Source organism: Prionailurus viverrinus, chromosome A1 (assembly GCF_022837055.1).
Source record: "Prionailurus viverrinus isolate Anna chromosome A1, UM_Priviv_1.0, whole genome shotgun sequence".
In the NCBI taxonomy this organism is placed as follows: domain Eukaryota; kingdom Metazoa; phylum Chordata; class Mammalia; order Carnivora; family Felidae; genus Prionailurus; species Prionailurus viverrinus.
The window spans coordinates 206,248,487-206,268,880 of record NC_062561.1 but is presented as its reverse complement, the minus strand read 5'-3'; the positions used below and the strand labels follow the sequence as shown (position 1 = coordinate 206,268,880).

General features: G+C 40.5%; 1 protein-coding gene across 7 annotated transcripts in view; it reads left to right on the top strand.

Moving 5' to 3' along the window:
• Positions 1 to 20,394, top strand: part of GHR (growth hormone receptor) — a 276,203-nt gene that overhangs the window by 147,847 nt on the left and 107,962 nt on the right. The gene's annotated exons all lie outside the window — the stretch shown is intronic.

Sequence of the window (20,394 nt, the reverse complement as noted above, 5' to 3'; positions counted from 1 at the left end):
TGGGTCACTGAACAGCTGTCTCCTGCTGTCCAGTCCTTTACCCACAAGGCTCTACCCCCATTGTTGTAGGGAGGTACAAGGACTGCTTATGAAATCAACTCTGGGTTTTCTCTTCTGTATCATTCACGTATTTTTTTATGAATCCAGAAGCTATCCAAGTAAAGGGAAGCAGTCTCCTCTCTCTCCTAACAGGTCTATAGAGTTATGCTACACACAACAGACACTTTCATGCCATATTCTTTTGCCTGCTTCTAAATCTACACTTCCTTACCCAAAGTTTTACCTTTCATAGGATTAATAGACCCTATTTTGCATATAGGACTTATGTCGGGTGAGCGTTGTTCTTATGCCATTTTTTTTCTGATAGAATTTGTCCATAAAAGTCAGTGAAAGTGAAACCAAGCTTATAAGAACAAGAGTCTTCAGTTCACTGGAATTTCTTTTTGTGTTGCTGTTTTAGGAGAAAGGGACAAGTTGTCAGAAAAGAAAATTGTGTCAATAAACTATTAGAAACAAATTTGAGATGTCTTCTTGGCCATTAGTGATCCCATCTAATGATGTGATAGAAAAAAAAAGTTAACAATCAGCAACCCTGCTTATGAATCAGTAATCAGCACTATGGTTATGTGCAAAAGTTGTTAATTTCTCTAAATTCAGTTGCCTATCTATTAATAGAACTTTCAGAGAAAAAATGCCTAATCTGTCCCTTTCAACTTGAAAACTATTTTTTCTATAATTTCTTAGACATGGATGTGGTACTGTGGAACAGATTCCCTCCTGCCAAGCCCTATCTTAGGTCCTTTGTGATAGGCCTTCTTCTTCTGGACTTTTGTTTTTTAAATAAATGTCCTAGAGTGCAGACAAGGAAGACAGGCTAATCAAATCTGCAGATGATGCAAAGCTAAATAAAGATAACTAACGTGCTGTAGGACAGACATAGGATCCAGAGTATCTCAACAGCCTACAGTTGGGAGCCAAAACTACCAAGATAAACTTTGATGGGGATAAATGTAAAGTCCTTTGTCCAGGTTTAAAAAAATTAACTTCACAAATAAAGGCAGTGAGATTCTTGGCTTACAGCAAGTCCTTTGTGAAAGACTTGGTTATTGAGTTCATTGCAAGTATAGTGTAACTAACCTGTTATGATGTGGCTGCCAAGGAGCTGCTTTAATTAGAAATAGAGAGTCCAGAACAAGGAAATTACCAGTCTTGACTCTGCAATGGCCACAGATATCTAGAATAATCTGGTGAGCTGCAGACATCAAGATTTAAGAAGGATATTGACAAACCAGTACAAAACAGACTTATTGGTGAAGATCCTTGAAATCATGTGGAAGGAACTAGTGATGTTTAGTCTGAGGGTAATGAAGGGGCAGTGACAAGATATTTGCTTTTAAAGTGTATCATCTTGAGGAGGGCTATAACCAAATCTGTTTATATAGTGTGGTAAAATATTATACCGTAAAAATAGACTTCGGAACCAAACATATGCATGTATGAATTTCAGCTCAACCTGTATCAATTCTGTCAATCTAAGCAAATGATCTTCTCAGCACTTCCATTTCTCATCTTAAAACATAAAGATAATAATCCTTGCTCATAAAATTATCCATGAGAATGAAATGAGATAGCATGTTCAGTAGGTGGCATAGTTACCTGGAAGAGTTAGGTTTTCCATAAAGGCTAATCTCCTCTTTAGTTCCAAAGGAGAACAGGGGCACCTGGGTGGCTCATTCGGTTAAACGTCTGACTCTTGGCTTCAGCTCAGGTCACGAACTCTGGTTCTTGGGTTTGAGCCCCGCATTGGTCTCAATCCTGACAATGTGGAACCTGCTAGGGATTCTCTCTCTCTGTCTCTCTCTGCCTCTCCTCGACTCATGTTCAATAAACAAACTTTTTTTAAACAGGAGAACGGGGGCAATTAGGTTGATACTCCATGCCAGGGCGCCTGGGTGGCTCAGTCAGTTACGTGTCTTAGTTTGGCTCAGGTCATGATCTCACGGTCCTTGAGTTCAAGGCCTGTATTGGGCTCTCTGCTGTCAGTGCAGAGCCTGCATTGGATCCTCTGTCTCCTTCTCTGTCTACCAATCTCTCTCTCTCTCTCTCTGTCTCTTTCAAAAATAAACATTCAAACAAAAAGTGCTCTATGCCAATTATAATTATCCCAAAGTAGGATGAATTAATAGGTCAGAGAGGGCTGGGGTTAAGATGTGGGAGTATGGAGCTAACTTGCCAAGGACTCTGGTGCCCTATTCTTGTTCAAACATAGCTTCATGTAATAACACTTTGATTTTACAGAGTAGGTTTCCAGGTATGTTTTGTGTGAATAAATAATTCAGAAAATTAAAAATAGGCAGAAAATCTGAGTAATGTGATCTCTAAGACTCCTCTGTTCTCCCTGATTTATGCTCTTCTGCATTGCTGGAATTGATGCTTACTAAAACTATAATTTATTGCTGGAGATTGAGTTATAAAGGATCCAGATATGTTGTTCACTACACCCAATAAGTCAGGGAATCATTGTTGGAAGTTATAGAAAGATATTCAGTTGTGACAAACAAAAGGGCTTTCTCACTCTCTCTCTAGTTCTCTCTAGCGCCATCACTTCCTGCTCCCTCCCACTCACTCAGGTATGGTTTTCTCAAATGCAAAACATGGAATTCACTTGCCAGCATTTTGACTCTGAAGTTTTTTTTTTAACAGCTGATATTTAAATCCACCTAGGCCTCTCTAGCTATCCTCCTAGGAGCTCTGATCATAAGAAACAGCTGAACTGGTGAATGTTCTGAATTCATTCCTATTGAGATGCACGGAGGTATCCAGGTACTAACTACACCCAACTGTCTTTTCTAAAAGAACAGAGTTAGCAAACCAAACATTCATCCTGACCCAGCAATTAGGAATCTAACCATGAACTTGCTATTCCCATGCAAGGTTAGTTGTTTCTATGTTTTGAGGAAGATGATTGAGTGCAAGAGGTCGTTTGATATGATAATACTGAGTAATTTCTTACAGGATAGACTTAATCAGAAAAATATTGTTGGACAGGAGCTCACAGAACATAGAGTTATACTAGTTTTCAGAGATGGAGGGCCTAGATGAGGGTTTCTCAAACTTGGCCTATTGATATTGTAAGCCAGGTGATTTTTTTTTTGTGGTGGGAGGTGTCCTATGCATTGTAGCATGTTTAGCAGCGTTCTTGACCTCTGCCCAGTAGGTGGTAGGAGCTGCATTCCTACCCTCAGTTGTAACAACCAAAACATTTCCAGACATTGCTAAGCATTCCCTGGGGGTGGGCAAATGGACACCCATTGAGAACCACTGTTCCAGATCTGGTGATTGCTTGTTGAACGGATAGTGCCAGGATTGTTGTGGGAGTCAAATTATAGAAAGTGTGTTTAAGTACTTTTAAAAATAAAATATTAAAAAAAAAATAAAAATAAAAAAAAATAAAAATAAAAAATTTACATGTTTGGTTACAGTACATCTCTTACCTTTTCACTGATTCATACGTTCATTCATCTAAGATTTGGGGGGTGGGCAGGTGCTGGAAACCAATAAATAAACTTAGAGGCTTTAGGGTTTGCCAAGTAAACAAAGAGGTTAGAAGAAAAAGATCATGGAGACCTCCAAAATGAATGTGTATATATAACATGCACAAAATATTGTGGGAGTCCCAGGAAAGAAAGGCCTGCCTTTGACCCAAACCATAGAAAACTAGTTGGACTCTACAGCTGAAGCTCTGTGATAGTAATTACAGATGGACTAATTCTTTTTCATACAATGTCATAAATTTGTGCAGTGTTGCTAGAAGTATTTAAGGTGCCTGCCAACAGTCAGTATGCAACACAGATTAAGGTATTATCATTTTTAGGGCTACTTATAAAGTGATATGAAATCTTAATGAGCAACTTAAGAATTGAAATGGTTACAGACACCTGTTATTTTCCCATCTTTTTTTTTCCATACTTGCTAAATGATAGCAAACCATATCAAACAATCAAATAAAAATTATAAAGCCCCAAACTCCAACCCAGGTTTCCTTAAGGAGGGCACAAATGTCAGAAACACTCGCAAGGAACACCAGGAAGCTTATAATTTTAGGTCTATTGATTCAAAAACAAACATTCTTAGCAACATAAACACCTGTTTGAAACGCTAAATCTGACATTGTGTATTTCGACAGAAATAATTCTGTACCAAGGAGATTGGGTTAACCATCATGAAAGTACCAGAATTTCCAAATTTCTACGGTGTTCTAAATAAAATTGTCACTGACGAGGAAAGTCCATCTAAGGGCTGGTGTGCCTGGTGTAGCCACATTTGCATTAAAGGCTGCAACTTCTTTCCCCTTTAAACTTTTCCTGTGATTCTGCCTATTCCATGCTCCAGAGGTACTCATAGGTTAGATAGAACAAGAGTTGTTAACTGTAGCATGTGCTGCACTAATGGTTATGAGTCACATTTGTTTTGGAAGATTACCCTTAAAGCCTGTCACTCATGCTTGTTTATGAGGAGCGCAGTGACTTAAACATCAGCTAACAAATCCTCATGAATGCACAGTCACATCTGACTGCTTCCAGCAAATGCTTCCTGTCACTTCTCCCTCTACCGCTCTGAGAATTAAAGGCTGGTGGAGCGAACAGGAAGACATCCATGAGCATTTATTAAAAGAAGCATGGGAGAGTATGGTAACTGCAAAGCCAGCTGTTGAAATTAATATAATTGGTGTGAGATTAAATTTCATCAGTCTTAAGACCTGCCTTTTACCACCAGAGAAATCAATCTTCATATTTAAGTTTACACTAATATGGAACATTCCACATACTGAACTGTCACATGCCTTTAGAATAACCATGCCATGCTGCTTCTTTAAGCATTACAAGTGAAACAAACAGCTGACAGGTGGATCTTATAGTACATTCAGAATCCTTGTGACTTCACCATTGTTATTTTTTAGTCTCAATTTGACTATATGTATGAGAAACACACCATATAGGCATAAATTAATATATACTGATAGTCCTTATTTAGCAGCCCATGAAAACAAAGTCTGTATTGTGATAAATCAGGGATTTATTAGATATATTCGTGTCTTATTTCTGGATTGAGTGGATTGTCTTTAGCTTCCCTCATTTGAAAACAAAAACTACTTTTCACAAAGTTACCATGAATTCATTCAACAAATATTTTTTGAGCACCAACTAGGTGCCAGGCACCATTGGAGTGCCCCAGTGAACAAGAAAGATAAAAAATCCTACTGTCCTGGGGCTTTCCTTCACAGGAGGTGTGTGGGGAGGGGGGGGAAGGCGGGGGGAGGAGGTGTTTGCAGAGGGTATGTGGGTGGGTGAGGCAGATGAAAGACTGTAATAGTAAAAAATAATTGTCTAATATGTTGGAAGGGGCCATAGGAAACCATTTCATTTGTTCCTTGTTGGAGTGTTCCCCAAGGTTGGCCATCAATATTTTATATGAATCTCCTTGGTTTTAAATGTTAGACACCAATCTAAAATCATTTGACACTAAACTTATTCTCATGGTCTGTCTGGAATCTGCAGCACCAGCCCTCTCTCTGGTTATTGGAGAGGAAGCCCAGGCCCAAAAGGGTTAAGTGACTTCCCCAAGATTCCAGCAGTTACTGGCAGGAGTGGGGCCAACATGCAAACTCCTGCTCCATTGTGCATTCTTCCATAGATCGCTTTGAGAGCAAGTGACCTAGTTGGTGGAATCCACTTGAAAATCTATTTTGAAACATTGAAAATTTGGAAATGTCTTTAGGTGCATGCAGAATGGCACCCTCTTGACAGAAAGGTCAGTAGCAGAAAGATTTTGAAATGTATGAATTAGATTGAGATAAGGCCTCTATGAAATCACTCTGCTCTTTCATGTGGCAGGCCAACCACAGAAGCATGGGCTCTGATTCATGTACCCTCATCCATCTTTCTCACTCACATATTGTCACCGTTCACTTCTTTCTGTTTCCTAGAGCTCCGGAAGACACAGTTAGAGATGGTCTATTGGCCTTGCCATCCCAGCTTTCTCTTAAGACTGTCTCCATTTCTCTTCTGAATATAACTTAGACTTGGCCATCATTCTTAGAGTTCCACTAAATCATTTGATGAAAAGATGGTAAATCCAGGTCAAGAACAGAACTGAAAAGGCACAGCACTCTGATGGAACAGAATGAACTGTAGTCAACAGGCACTGTTTCTAGACTTACCACCATAAGGCAGCCTAGCTAGAACTTGGTTTCCCTAACTGTAAGCAGGGTTTTAAAATCTTTTTATTTACAATCTTGTTGTGAGGATTAAAAGGTTGAGGAAGAATGTGTCTGTCATAGCACTCTGAAAACTGTAAATGGTGGTCCACACTAGCAATTTCAGTTACTTCTGCCCCTTTTGTCTCTAAAAACAGGTTACTAGAGGGATACACAAGTTACCATTATTTTCAAGGTTGCTTTAGGCATATTTGTTGTTAGTGAAATTAGTCTTCTGAGAGTTGGAAGGGACCTCCGACATCCTTAGGGAACCGATCGTGGCTATTACTCAGAATAAGCTGGGAAGTTTTTGAAAAATACAGATTCATAAACTTTATACCTAGAGAATCTAATGCAGAAGATCTAGAGTGATTTGAAATTTATTTTAATGTTATATGTTTGTGTTTGTTCTAGGAAAACTTTGAACATGAATCTAAAAATTACGGGTTTGGGAAACCTTGCTCCAACTTCCTACTAATGCTGAACTCCTTCTCCTGCTACCCATGGCTTCACTTAGAAACGGAAGACCAATAATTACCCAGGCTCTCATCTTTTCCACTCCATTAACTTGTCCCCTTGTACCCCTAGTGCTTGGCACCCCACCTTGACAGCTATTATTGCCAAGTGTCTACATTAATAATCCATGTTGACATCCTCTTCTTTCCACCTGCTGCCCTCTAGTGGAGGTGCTGACAAGCAGCAAAATATTTAAATGCGAGCACCGGGGGTTGACCAGTCTAAACAGGTGAGCTCACAGGGAGTCAACGCAGTCCCCACAGGGGTGTCCACAGACCACAGCTATGAGAGAAATCATTAGGATAGCCTCAAGCTGTTTGGACACTGTTGACACACAACTTACATTGAGAGCAGAGCTTTATGAAGACCCCTGCATCTCTTTATGGGTTTTTTCCAGGTTTCAGAAATCTACCAGGAAAAGATTATCCTTGGGATATTTTTGCCTCTTTCTCCCCAGTTCTTTCTTCTATCATTTATCCAAATTCCACCTCTTGCCAAAGAAGGTGGTTCATCCCTACCTCTCCTAATCTTTGGGTTTCTCAAATCTTGCAAGGAAAGAAAGTTTTTTTTTTAATCCTTACAGTTTAGAAGCCTCCAGTCACCAGGTAAGAGGTACTGATGCGAATTCAGCATTTACAGTGTAATGGACACTTAGGCAGCAATGTGTTCACCTTGCATCCCTTTGAGATCCTGTGAGATACCTGAAGTAGCTCTCTTTTACCCATGAGGCACTGAGGTCAAGAGAGTTTGAGAAGACTGTGGTACATCACTCAGCAAGGGGCAAAGCCAGAACTAGAACTCAGGTGTGGCTGACGGCAAGCCCTTGTAGGTTCCTTTAATGTGCTATGCTACCCCCATGCAGTGATTGTTTAGTCTTCTGAGTAATAAATTATAACTTTCATGGGAAATGAAATTAAGTCTCCTGGTACTATACTCATAGTAAAATCATTCAACTTTAATGAATGTTTAATCATCAGCGTATCTCCGCACAATCCCCATACCTCACTTTTAATACTCTTGCATCCAGAATTGCTTAGCAGAGGAACAGGTGGGGAAGTTTGGGTAGGAGGCGAGAACAGCAGAAGCCACAGTGCCGATGCAAAGCTGAGACTGGCTATCACAGGGTAGAATCCACATATCCTGCAAGCTTTGATGAAACTAAGTAGTTAGCTATATTAACCAGCAGATAGATTGGAACTCCTAGGCCAAGAACTGATATAAACTGTGCGTGTGTGTGTGTGTGTGTGTGTGTGTGTGTGTGTGTGTATCTCATCCCCCACAAGATCCTTCATGACTGATATACCAGCATGAGTTTACCCCTTTTGTGGTTTTTCATTCTTCTTTTATCCTTGATTGTTAATATCTTGGTAAGTGATTTTTTTAGCCATATAATTTTTTTCTTAAGGAACATAAACAATACAAGATTTCATTTGGCTGATGTTTTTCTTACCATTATATGTGATCATTATTATTGAAATATTTAATTTCTTTACTGGGATGTGCCTATTTAATTTCTTTACTGGGATGTGTATACACATACACACACGCAAACACACAAACACACACACACACTTACCTGGATGCCTTTTTTCCCTGTAATGATAGAAAAGACAATACGTATCTATGTACATAAGAGAATTTGTTGTGAATTCTAGACCCACTGGAAACAATAGTACTTAGGATCTGGATTCCAGTTCCTGACCTCCTATCATTCTTAAACGTTTATTTATTTATTTTTGAGGCGGGGCGGGGGCGGGGGGGGGGGAGACAGACAGAGAGAGAGAGAAAATGAGCAAGCAGGGGAGGGGCAGAGGGAGAGGGAGAGGGAGAATCCCAAGTAGTCTCCTCACTCAGTGCAGAGCCTGACTTGGGGCTTGATCTCATGACCGTGAGATCATGACCTGAGCCAAAATCTAGAGTCAGACACTTAACTGATTGAGCCACCCAGGTACCACCCTCCCGCCATTTTTAAACTTTGCTACCTTGGTGAGGTAAATAAAATGTGAGCCTCAGTTGCTCTTGTAAACCCAGGACAACATTACATATATGGCTCAATTAAATAGTCTTATCCAAAAGATTCCTTTGGCTTCTCTGGCCTGTGAGCTGTACCTTGATTTGTACAACAGTTGAAGCCACTGAATAGTTACATGAAAACCATGTTAATCAAAATTAAGTCTCTGTTGGTTGGATCTTGTTTTTCCATTGGCTTGCATGAATGATGCTTGCCTTCCTTTCTGACAGGTACTCCAATGAGAGAATTCCTTCAACCTGGTTTTCTCTCATGATTCTTCTGGTTCCTAAACAGCCTACAGATAAGCACTACCCTGGCATAGCATAGTTCAAAGAAATCCTAGATTACACCTTTCATAAAACAAAAATGTCTATGTAAAGAATGACATCTTGTTTTTAATTTCATTTTATGTGTGTGTGATCTCAAGTTTTCGGGTGCAGGGTACATCTGACTTGATAGATGAAGGCTGAGTTCCTGGCAGTCTGTCATTATCCAACCCCGATCCTGGAATGTTCCTTACAACTTCCTGTGCTTCCTTCCTACGGCTAAGCACTGGCAAGCTTGCAGTGTTTAAGAATTATAGCCACACACCCTCCTGCCCCCTTTTGCTGCACACTTTTTCAGTTTATTACTGTTCTCACAGCTTACCTGTTTACAATCAAAATTTAAAAAACTCTTTCCCCCAAATTTTGACCATTTGAAGTTTCAGGATTCCGAGCAATAACCATCTCTTCATTTTTCTGATGAATAAAATACTAAATAAATGTACCAATGTAATCTTTGTAACAAACTTGGAAAAAAAAAAGGAGGGGCAGAGTTAGTAAAGCTGAAAGAGAGAGAACGTTGTCTAAACCTGGAATGTTCACCTGCCCAGTATTACAGGCGTCCATGTAACATGGAGGTGATAAAGCAGAGTGATGCAGAGAACAGACTGGATTTGAATCCTGTTTCTACCACTTTCACCTCTTTGTGCCTCAGTTACCTCATGTAAAAGGGGATAATAGCACCTAGCATACAGGGTTATGACGAGGAGTAAATAAGTTGATACATGTAAAGAACTTTCAAGCCTACCTGGCACATAAACGTTCAATAGATATAAGCTATTATTGTTATAAAACTAAAGAAAGAGAGCCCAGAAGTCATTCAGTCTGGTGGGATCCTTTCTTCCTCCCCCTTTGCCTTCTCTGCTCCCACTTGGCTTTCCTCCCAATCCACCTCTGCCTCCTATCTCTCTTCCACACAACTTAAGAATTTTTGGCAAAACGTTTAGAAGAAAAGAAGAGGTGCAAACTTTGGAGGGTGCCAGGCTTTCTGATAGGCAAGTATACCTGTCGGCTGAAGAGGCTGTGTCCAGTAGTGATGGGCTTTGTGACATCAGAAAGCTTACTTCTTAAGAAATGGGCTTAACTTTTTGATGGCTGGGCCTCTTCATATGGGTACATGGAAGTTGCCTCAGTGACAGAGGAGGACAGGTGGACTCAGGGATCTACAGGATGAAGGTGAAAAGAATGTCATGTGTGCTTTTAGGAGAATTTACTATGCAAAGCTCCCTTGTCTTCACCAACCTTTGGCCTGAGTTGCTGCAGTTTGCATGGAAACATAACGGAAGTCAAAATCTAAGAGCAACTTGTCCCTCTGGCCTTCAGTGTCTTTAGTGTGTCTTTCCAGACTCGCTGATCTTCACCCCTCCTTACCAAGGCCTCACTGACCTCAAAGGGCCCTTCTTGCCAGGCCATGAAGCACATCTGAGCCAGAGGCCTGGGACTACGGCCAAAGCTGAATGAAGGTGCAAAATGTATGACTAAAAAAAGCCCAAACACGTGGCACTGGGTACAGCAGGTCAGTTTGTTGGAGAAATGGTTTATAAATAACATGGAAAGGGAAAAGGGTAGAGGGGCAAAATATTGAGCTGTTGTCTGATACTTGAGGTCAGTCTCACCATTTCTAACACTGAACCTCAAGGTGAGTGCACATTAAAAAATGGATCTTGTGGATGAAATGAACTCTGCCTGGGCTTATTTTTAAGTCTAGTAAGCCAAATTTTTAAACAAGATTTCTTTTATTTGGAATACGTTGGAAAACATGTGTAATTTGAGAACAAATGAATACAAAACAAAAGCCAGAAACAAACCCCATGAAGGTGTTATGCTTTCCTGAGGATGGTCTGTAAGGCTGGGATGCTGCAGAGGTGGGAATATTTAGGGATCTTACTGAAATAGTTTTTTCTCCTCCAAATCATGGCAGGGGATGGATGGACTAAAGACAGAAGGAATGAGGGGGAAAGGAGATCGTTAACTTGGGAAAGTTTTCTTTTTCTTTTCCCCTTTCTGTTTTTGGTTTTATTTTTCCCTTGTCAAAGCCAGAAGGGATCTGAATTCTGGTCCAGAACTCCCAAGACCAAAGAAATGGTCAGGGAAAGCCACTCAGGCTGGGAGCTGTGATCTTATCACTAGTCCAGATCCCTCCTCCTTCCTCCCTGGGAACCTTGTGCAAACACAACTGCCTGGTCTTCCTGTTTAGTGGCAAAAGTTTGGCTCCCTTCTCTTTCAGATGGGAATATGAACTTTAGGGGATAGCTTTTGCTGCTGTTTCTTTTAAAGAAACAGAGACTTGACTTGCTCTCATAGACTTCTTCCGTGGCACACAGAAACCACAACTAACTAAAGAACAAGATCATGAGCTTAGACAAATGGGTCAGCATGCCCTCCCCTGGAGTTGTCTCCCATTGCCTCTTTTTCCCACCCTAGCCCACATCCATATCCATCACACTTTGTGGTTACCCACCTGCCCCTGACTGTGAGTTATAATCTCCCAGGAAGAGCAATCCATTGGCTCAGGGCCAATCTTCTGAGCAGGGACTGAACTTGTCTTTTATCCTTGCCAGGATTTCTATCGTTGCCAGAGAGGTGTGAGTCAGGGAGACTAAGATTGTCAGAGTTCAAGTGTTCATTGTTTAACATTATAATAATTTCCGGTCTTCCTTGAATCTCAACTTCAAAATCAAAATGATGCCCAGTGTCTGATCATATTGATGCAGTGTCTGGGGGTGTCAGGGAAGCTTCTCTGATAACACAGACTGCCAGCTGGAGGGCAGGACGTGGTACATGGTGGTAAAGAGTGCCCTCTACTTTTTCAGGAGAATTTCAAATTCAGACTCAGGACTTTACATCTCCAAATTAATTTTGGAGAATTTTAGTTCACTTTAGTCCATTAGCGGAATCTAATGAGATCTTTTTCCTCCATGACAACATTACCAGTTTTCTTTCATCCTTGGATTTGATAAATCCATAAGCGTTCCTTTTTTTCTTTTGGTCCTCTACCAAAGATTTTATACAAAACCAAATTCAAAACATTGTAACCTGCCCTTGAGGCTTGTGCCCCAGGCTGTTCAGGATTCTCTAATGAACTTTCTTGGGTCTTTTCTTTAACTACCAGTGAATTCACTTATCTTTATAGTTATTAAGGTCACAGTAATATATTTCACTCACAACATATGAGAGACTACACCACTGTCTCACTGAAATTGAGAAACATTAGATGAGCAACACTCGCCTAACAACAGTCAGATAATTCTTTCCATGAAAGGAAATGACGTACATTTCCTATAATGATTTGTTCTTGGTGAATCCATCTTGACATCAAGTGACCTATTGTTTCTTTTCTCGGTACTCAGAAACCATCTAAAAATTCATTCTAGAAGGTTGGGGGAGATTGAGATTAAAGGTATAGCTTTAAGAATCAACCTTTTAAACCTATTCATACATTGTGATATCTCCTGTTTTTGTCCTCCAAAAATCCTCAGCAATAACGAGTAGTTTACTGATCCATTTAATATTTCCCGGATCTTGGGTAGGTCTCAACTGATCTCAAATGTTTGAATTCATTATTAGTTTGAGATCGTGTTTATTGTCCATTGACTTTAGACTTCAGTTTTGTTAACCATATTTATTCTGTACTCTTCAGTCTTCCTGTTATTACCCTTGACTAAGAAGAAAACTCTAACAGTTTCCCTTTGCCTTCCCTTTCTTCTCAGAGTTGTCTATTCTTTTTCATATTTAGTTTTGTGAGATGAGGCAAAATGTATCTCAGCGTATAACTTTAGCATTTAAGTGTAAAAGTTTGGAACTATTGATTATTGCATCATCCTAAAAGAGTAGTCTGTAGGATCTCTATCTTCTGTGTGTGTGTGTGTGTGTGTGTGTGTGTGTGTGTGTGTGTGCGCGCGCGCGCGCGCACTCTCACGTGCACCTACATGTGCTTGTATAGGTTTTTTTTTCATTCTTTCAGTGCATCCTGAATATTTAAAGGTCACTTGTGCTACATGTGAGAGAACTGAGAAGCTACCCATGCATGAGGTTTAATTTAAGGTGGAGACAATTGCTTTGAGTTACTATTCTTGGAATAAGTTACAAGTTTCAAAATTACAAACTAAATATGGCAAATCATCAGATTTGGTGCCATTACTTGGCAAGACCCAGTAAAACTCAAGACCATTAAGTTTAGGTAGAGAGGAATGGTTGTGAGAAAATCAGAGCCAGAGAGGAACAGCTAGAGGGGAAAACATGTGTGAATGGCTCTGGGACCTTCAGAGTCAACAGGAGGTCATTGGGAAGATGGGGAAGGGAAAGGCAACACTGACCAATTTTTCTTTCTTTCTTTCTTTCTTTCTTTCTTTCTTTCTTTCTTTCTTTCATAAATATTTATTGTGAGCACCCTGCATGCCTGACATCCTTTTCAGTGAAACTAGGATAATGAGGGAGACAAAATGAGAAGTGAAAATGAGTTAGGAATCACTCTCCATCCTCCACAACAGCTGGACCAGTCCACATATCGATATGCTTTTCTGTCCCGAACACACAACCAACCAAAGAAATAAGCTCTAGCCAGCTTCTACTTCGACATATAATGTTTCAAAATAATAAAAAGACAGATTCCAGAAGAGTCTATCTGTAACTATTTAAAGAGACATAAAATGAAAATCAGAAAGGAAGAAGCATTTTTGTGGGGAAAGTTAATAAGGCTAGTGTTTAGTATAGGAGGACTGCTGTGTTGGCAGCATCCTAGCGATGTGGTCAAGGAAATGGAAACACGAATCCATTCAGTATTCAGGAGCTACTGTCTCCCTAAAAGCAACCACAGTTCATCAGGTTTTGCCACATGCTTGGATTGCAAACCGACTACAGAATGTTAAAAAGTTTCTGTTATAGAATTATCCCTGGATTTTTGCTGCTTGAATTCTACTGTGGGAAATGTGACTATAAACCAGCATCTAAAACAGGCAATTTTGATATTAAGAAGCTGTTACTCATGACAGTAAGCGCATGTTACTGACATTCCAACAGGTAACTTACAGATTTGCAGCATCAGAAACATAGTACGAGTGTACCTAGAACTCACAGAGCTGCTCACGAGTTGTACAGCAGTGAAAGACTCCTGGCCTTCCATGTTGGATTTCTTAATACTGCTGTGTGTGTGTGTGTGTGTGTGTGTGTGTGTGTGTGCGCGCGCGCACGTGCGCGCGTGCGTTGCCGGGACCATGGTTGATTTCCCTGATGTAAGCCTAGCAACTTGTTTTTCAGTTCAGCACAGTAAAAGCTGAGCAGAAGAGAACTCCCTGTTGGCCACCCACCTCACAGTGGCTCAAAGGGGACTCTGTGTCGAAGCATTCCACGTTAGGCAAATATACAGTTCTGCCATCAAAATGAAAAACACTTGAGCTGAATCATCTACCGTTAGCTATAGCTTCCAGCCCTGATTTAAAAGAATGCAGGGAGCCCTGCAAGTTGAAGCGGTTTTGGCAGGCGAGGAAACAGCTGTAACACTGTCAGGGGCTGTCTGTAGGAGCTGTGCGGGCTGTTGACAGCACTTAGAAGGCCCAGAAACAGGGCAGACGCTTTCCACATTAGGTCAAAGCAGTGGCAGCGGCCTGGTTCGTGAAGTGAACTTTTGACCCCATGTGAGGCGAACGGCTCTCCGGGCCCTCGTTCTGTCATTTCTCAGGCTAGTTTTCTCGTTCAGAACCAGAGGGTAGGATCTTTGCTTTTTGAACTGCTTCACTTTTACTTCGAGTTAGACGTTTTCATAGCTGCAGCTGAAGGGAGGGAAGATGAGGAATGAGACCTGGTATTTCCTGCTATCCCTCGGTGTCCACCATCTTCCCCAGGGGTGGGCAAATCACCTCAAGGACTGTTGCACCGAACCTTGCCAGCCAGGGAGAATTGTGCCATTGGCACAGCGGTTTTCATCATCTAAAGGCCTTCACACCTCTCTCTCTGAGACTCCCTCTCTCCTGTCTCCTATCCTCCCCGTGCCTGCTCGACTCAGCACCCTCCCACTGCCCTTTGCTGCCAAGGCATTCCTTTGCCATCCCTAACCAGGCCTGCCCTCCTGAAAGAGGTCCGGACCTTAGCCTTACCTCCAAACCTATTTACCTGTGCCCCAAACTGATGGCCCGTGGAAAGAACCAGATAAAATGATTTATGCTGAGGTATAACTTGCCGAGTATTCTGAATGTGATAACTAAGGGGTATGAGCATTTTGATAGGGGACCATGAGTCATCCAAATGAATAAATCTCTGATGTTGAAGTTTCTGTTTTCCTGCACCAGTTGGTATGGACAGTTTGGGGAGCCAAGGGATTCTTTCCTTAGCTGCTCAGGTTGTACTCTCTGGGTAAATGCCTTTTCCAACTTCCCATTATTTTCTTTTTTTAAGATGTAGAGTTCAGTCATGTCTTAGAAAACATTTATCTCCACACCTTTGCCAAAATTCATTGAGGTCAGTGAAAATAAAAGAGAAGGCTTTTGGAGGAGGAGGAGCTACCATTTTAATTCAGGGTGTTAAACCAAGTCTCCAGCTGAATTGAAGATGCTCTTTGACAGCCTTACCTATAGATTGCTAAAACTTCAGAAAGTTTCTGTTAATCAGATTCAAAGTAATGCCAACTTATAAAGGGAGATAGATACCTTAGTCTGGTTAATAAGGGTAGTAGTTGCCCTCTAGAAGGCAATGATAAGAGGGAAATGATTTAAAATTTTCCATGAAGGCCAAGCAGTTTGCAGTGGAAAACCTGGCCTCTACCCTCAAAGTTCTGTTATAAATTTGTCATTTAGAAGCATGTAGTTCAGAGCATCATTCTTATTAAAATGCTAGTTAATTGTGCAAGCATTGTTCATTATTACAAAACAATAGACACTGTAAAAAGCATTTATAGAAATCAATATTGGATTTAAATTGTCAGCTGTGTAATTCCCTGTTATCGTTTCCTTGGATACAAATGCCTTGTGTCAGGTACCATATCTCGTAGGTCTACACAGCATCTAGCAAAATGTTTTGTGTAAAGTAGACAATTAACAAATGCTTATTTAATGAGTCAGTGTAGTTTAATTTTTGTTTTATTGTGCTTTCTATGTTTTCCTTGGGATATGGGAGATTAAGCCTACGGAAGCTATCTCTTAGAAGCTCTTATCTATGAATATGGATGTCAAAGTAACTATTTTTGCATAAACAAACTATTTTTGCAAAAACATTCAGCTGAGTTGGTGAACATTCTAGATCTATATACATATATGTACATATAGCACTGGGCAGCTGAAGAAGTGTGAGGCATCGTCACTTCACTCTTGCTTCCCTAACTGGATCCCAGACTTTACACTGGTAGAGCCACCTCCTAAGTGGCCCATTTGTATTTAGTGGGCCATGAAACGAGTGGCCCTGCTGAAGGTATCTCTGAAGGCAGTGCTCTGGAATGTAGTGCCTGGGCCTGGAATTTGAAGTGAGGCTCCAAGAGCACATCATACACATTTTCCACTTGTGGGGGAATCCCCTTCGCTGGAAATAGCCAGTGATTTCAGATACTTGATCCAAACCCTGTTTCCTCTTTTGAATTGAATAGGCTATTAACCATTCTTGAGGCTTTGAAATAGTGACGGATCTTCCTAATTGGGAATTCAGCTGCTGGTTTCTTAGGCAGAGTATTTTGAAGTTGAAGGTTAAAAAGGGCACAGGGCAATAAACATACTTAGAATAGTCTAGTTCAGCTTCCCTCCTCCCAGTCACCATCCGAGATTGTACCTGAATCATCCTTAGACCATTAAAAAAAAAAAATCTCTTACAATCCCCGATGCACTATTTCTATTGGAAACCCTTGCCATCAGAGTTTTACTCTGTATTTAACCTAAATGGTTCTTTGTGAATGGGGAACGTATTTGCATTGCCAGAATTTTGTCAGCATTTTGCTCATGAAAATATCTTATATCTTTGTGTATGCTATCACATTAGCCTTCCTGTCTTCTAAATCAGAAGTTCCCAAACTTTCAAATGTGATCCCTATTTACTGCCAACTTCTATAGCTCTTCTTTGTCATGGTTGTATCTTTATTTACTGAATTGCTAGACGGTCCTTGAAAGTGATGTGGATTTGTGGATCCAAATAGCTCCCTTCTCTGGGTTTCCTCTCTCCCACATAGATGAATGCAGTCCTTAGCTGAGAGGAATCAGTTTGGGATTAAATAACCCTAAACCTTTCATCATTTTTATAGTTCTTACATGCTTATTTTCATTTTCCTGAAAATCTTAAGACTGCATTTTATATGTCATTAGAATAATGTCATGGTCACATGAACAGACATTTCTCCAAAGAAGACATACAGATGGCCAGCAGACACATGAAAAAATGTTCATCATGACTTATCATCAGGGAAATGTGAATCAAAATTACACTGAGATAACACCTCATACCTGCCAGGATGGTTAAAATCAACAACACAAGAAACAACATGTATTGGTGAGGATGTGGAAAAGGGGGAACCCTCCTATACTGTTGGTAGGAATGCAAACTGGTGCAGCCACTGTGGAAAACAAGATGGAGGTCCCTCGGTTAAAAAGAGAACTACCCTATGATCCAGCAATCGCACTACTGGGCATTTACCCAAAGAACACAAAAATGCTAATTCAAAGGGATACATGTACCCCTATGTGTATAGCAGCATTATTTACATCAGCCAAGATATAGAAGCAACCCAAGGATCCATTGATTGATGAATGGATAAGGACAGTGTGGTGTATATGTATATATATTACAATTGAATATTACTCAACCATAAAAAAGAATGAAATCTTGGGACACCTGGGTGGTTCAGTCAGTTAAGCATCTGACTCTTGATTTTGGCTCCGGCGTGATCTCAGGGCTCATGAGCTGGAGCCCTGCATTGGGCTTCATGTTGACAGTGCAGAGCCTGCTTGAAATTCTCTCTCTGCCCCTCCCCTGCCCCTCCCCTGCTTATGCACTGTCTCTCTCTCTCCCTCCCTCCCTCTCTCTCTTTATGTTTCTTTCTGCCAAAATAAATAAACAGACTTAAGAAAAAGAATGAAATCTTGCCATTTGCAGTGACATGGATGGAGCTGGGGAGCTAGGAGCTAGAGAGTATAATGCTAAGCAAAGTAAGCCAGAGACAAATTCCATAATTTCACTCATACGTGGAATTTAATAAACAAAACAAGCAAACAAAGGGAAAAAGACAAACCAAGAAACAGACTTTTAACTATAGAGAACAAATTGATGGTTATCAGAGGAGAGGTGGATAGGGGATGGGTGAGATAGGTGATGGGGATTAACGAGGGCACTTGTCGTGATGGATGAGCACTGGGTGATGTATGAATTACTGGAATTAAACAAAAACTTTAAAATAGAAAAAGAGGAAAAGAAACAAAAATAATGTCATGACCAGGGCTGAGTTTAGATAAAGCTGACATTTTCCTCCTAGCCACAGAGGTAGCAATGCCCACTGTAGAATCCCTTTAGAATGCTCACTTTAGTAACAATAAAGCACACATACTGTAAATTTTTAACATTTTTCTATACATACTTAGTAAGTAACCAATGTAGTGAAATAGGAGGCCCCATTTTTGTGTCAGAGGGCCCCTTTATATATTCTTCCAAATTATTGAAGACACCAAAGAGCTTTTATTTATAGGAGTTACATTGATATTTACTGTATTTGAAATTAAAACTGAGAAATGTTGGAACATAGCCATTAGAGTGATGACTTCATCATGTCCTCTAGCTTCTGGAAAACTACACTTGTGAAAGACATAAATGATGTAGTATTACAATAATAGTTTTTACTTGTGGACCCACCAACATAGAATATATTCATGACACATTCCATAACATCTAGAAACTTACAATCCAAGGCCGAAGATTAATACTAATAAATGATGTGATCCCATTTCAATTCTGATTTAATGATGCTTCCTGCAATAATCCTAAAAATATAGATAGAAGCCAGCATATATTCATTAGCCACTTGGTATTGACTACTCTGTTATTGCCTACCTCGCAGAATTGCTTCAACTGATTTTCATTTTATGAGAAACAGCCCTCTGAAATTTTTCCCATAACCTTAGCAATGATGTAGAGCACACGGTTCCCTTTTGTAATGACCCATGGGAGAAATGGTATAACGACCTGTGGGAGAAATGCCAAACGCCGTAGTAAAAATTCTGCTTCTCCTCAGAATGTACTGTGTTTTTATCTCATGGCCACTGTCAACCTTGTAACTGTGCTTTGTGGTCTGCTTTGGTTACCAGGAAGATAAGAGCTGAAAACCCAACTTCTATTCATTTAACATTCAGAGCCCAATGGCACTGCTTCTGTATGAAAATTTCCCAGGAATTATCTTATTCCTTTGGATCTTGATTTTCCTTTGTTCTGATTTTTCTTTGCATATATTTTTTTTTATTATGTCTTGTGGTGGATTTAATCTCCAGGGGGAATGAATGAATGAATGAATGAATGAATGAAGATATGTGATCCAGTTTAGAGGGATCAGTGGAGTACCGGGAGTGGTGCAGACCAAGGAGAGTTTGCTGTATAAGGTTTCATGGATGAAATGGATCTTAAGTGGAGCTTAGGAGGAAAAGGAAGCAGGCTGCTGAAGGCGAGGGGTGTTTCAAGTGAGCGATTGGCTCTAACAAAGGTGCAGCTGTGGACTGAGTGAGTGATGTTCTGAGGGCAGTAAGGGGATCTGTCTGACTGTGGGACTGGAGCTGACTGCCTTTTTATGTTTTTATTGGATCGAAGAGGCAGCTGAGGATGGGAGCTAAGGAAAGGTGGAGTCAGTTTCCTAATAAAGAAGGATTTTCACTTCGGTTTCTAAAATAAATGAGAAGGTAGAGAATTAAAGACTGAGAGGCCAATTAGGAGAAAATTCTGATGGTATATATGGAAGAAAGGCCTGTCGAAACACAAGTAGGGAGAAGCACGTGAGAGTATGGAGAAGAATCAGTGAATTGCAGCCAGCTTTTGTCGCTGACCAGCATTAAAATCAGTTCACTATTGACTTGCTGCCAGGTCTGCTTTATCCCTCACTGCATGCAGAGCCTACCCCAGCAGGGAGCACATAGTGGGTGCTTCAGAAGTGTTGTGTTAGGTGAATGAAATGTGTCCCTGCCTCCAAGGAAGACGAAGAGAAGTAGATAGGTAAATCAGTAGATAAAACGAACCATGCATCGATTGCTTTGGGAGGGTCTTATGAACAAGGACAAGCAGAAAGCATGCAGCTACAGTCAGCCAGGGAAACCCATAGAGACGACAGGTGGCAGAAGCAGGTG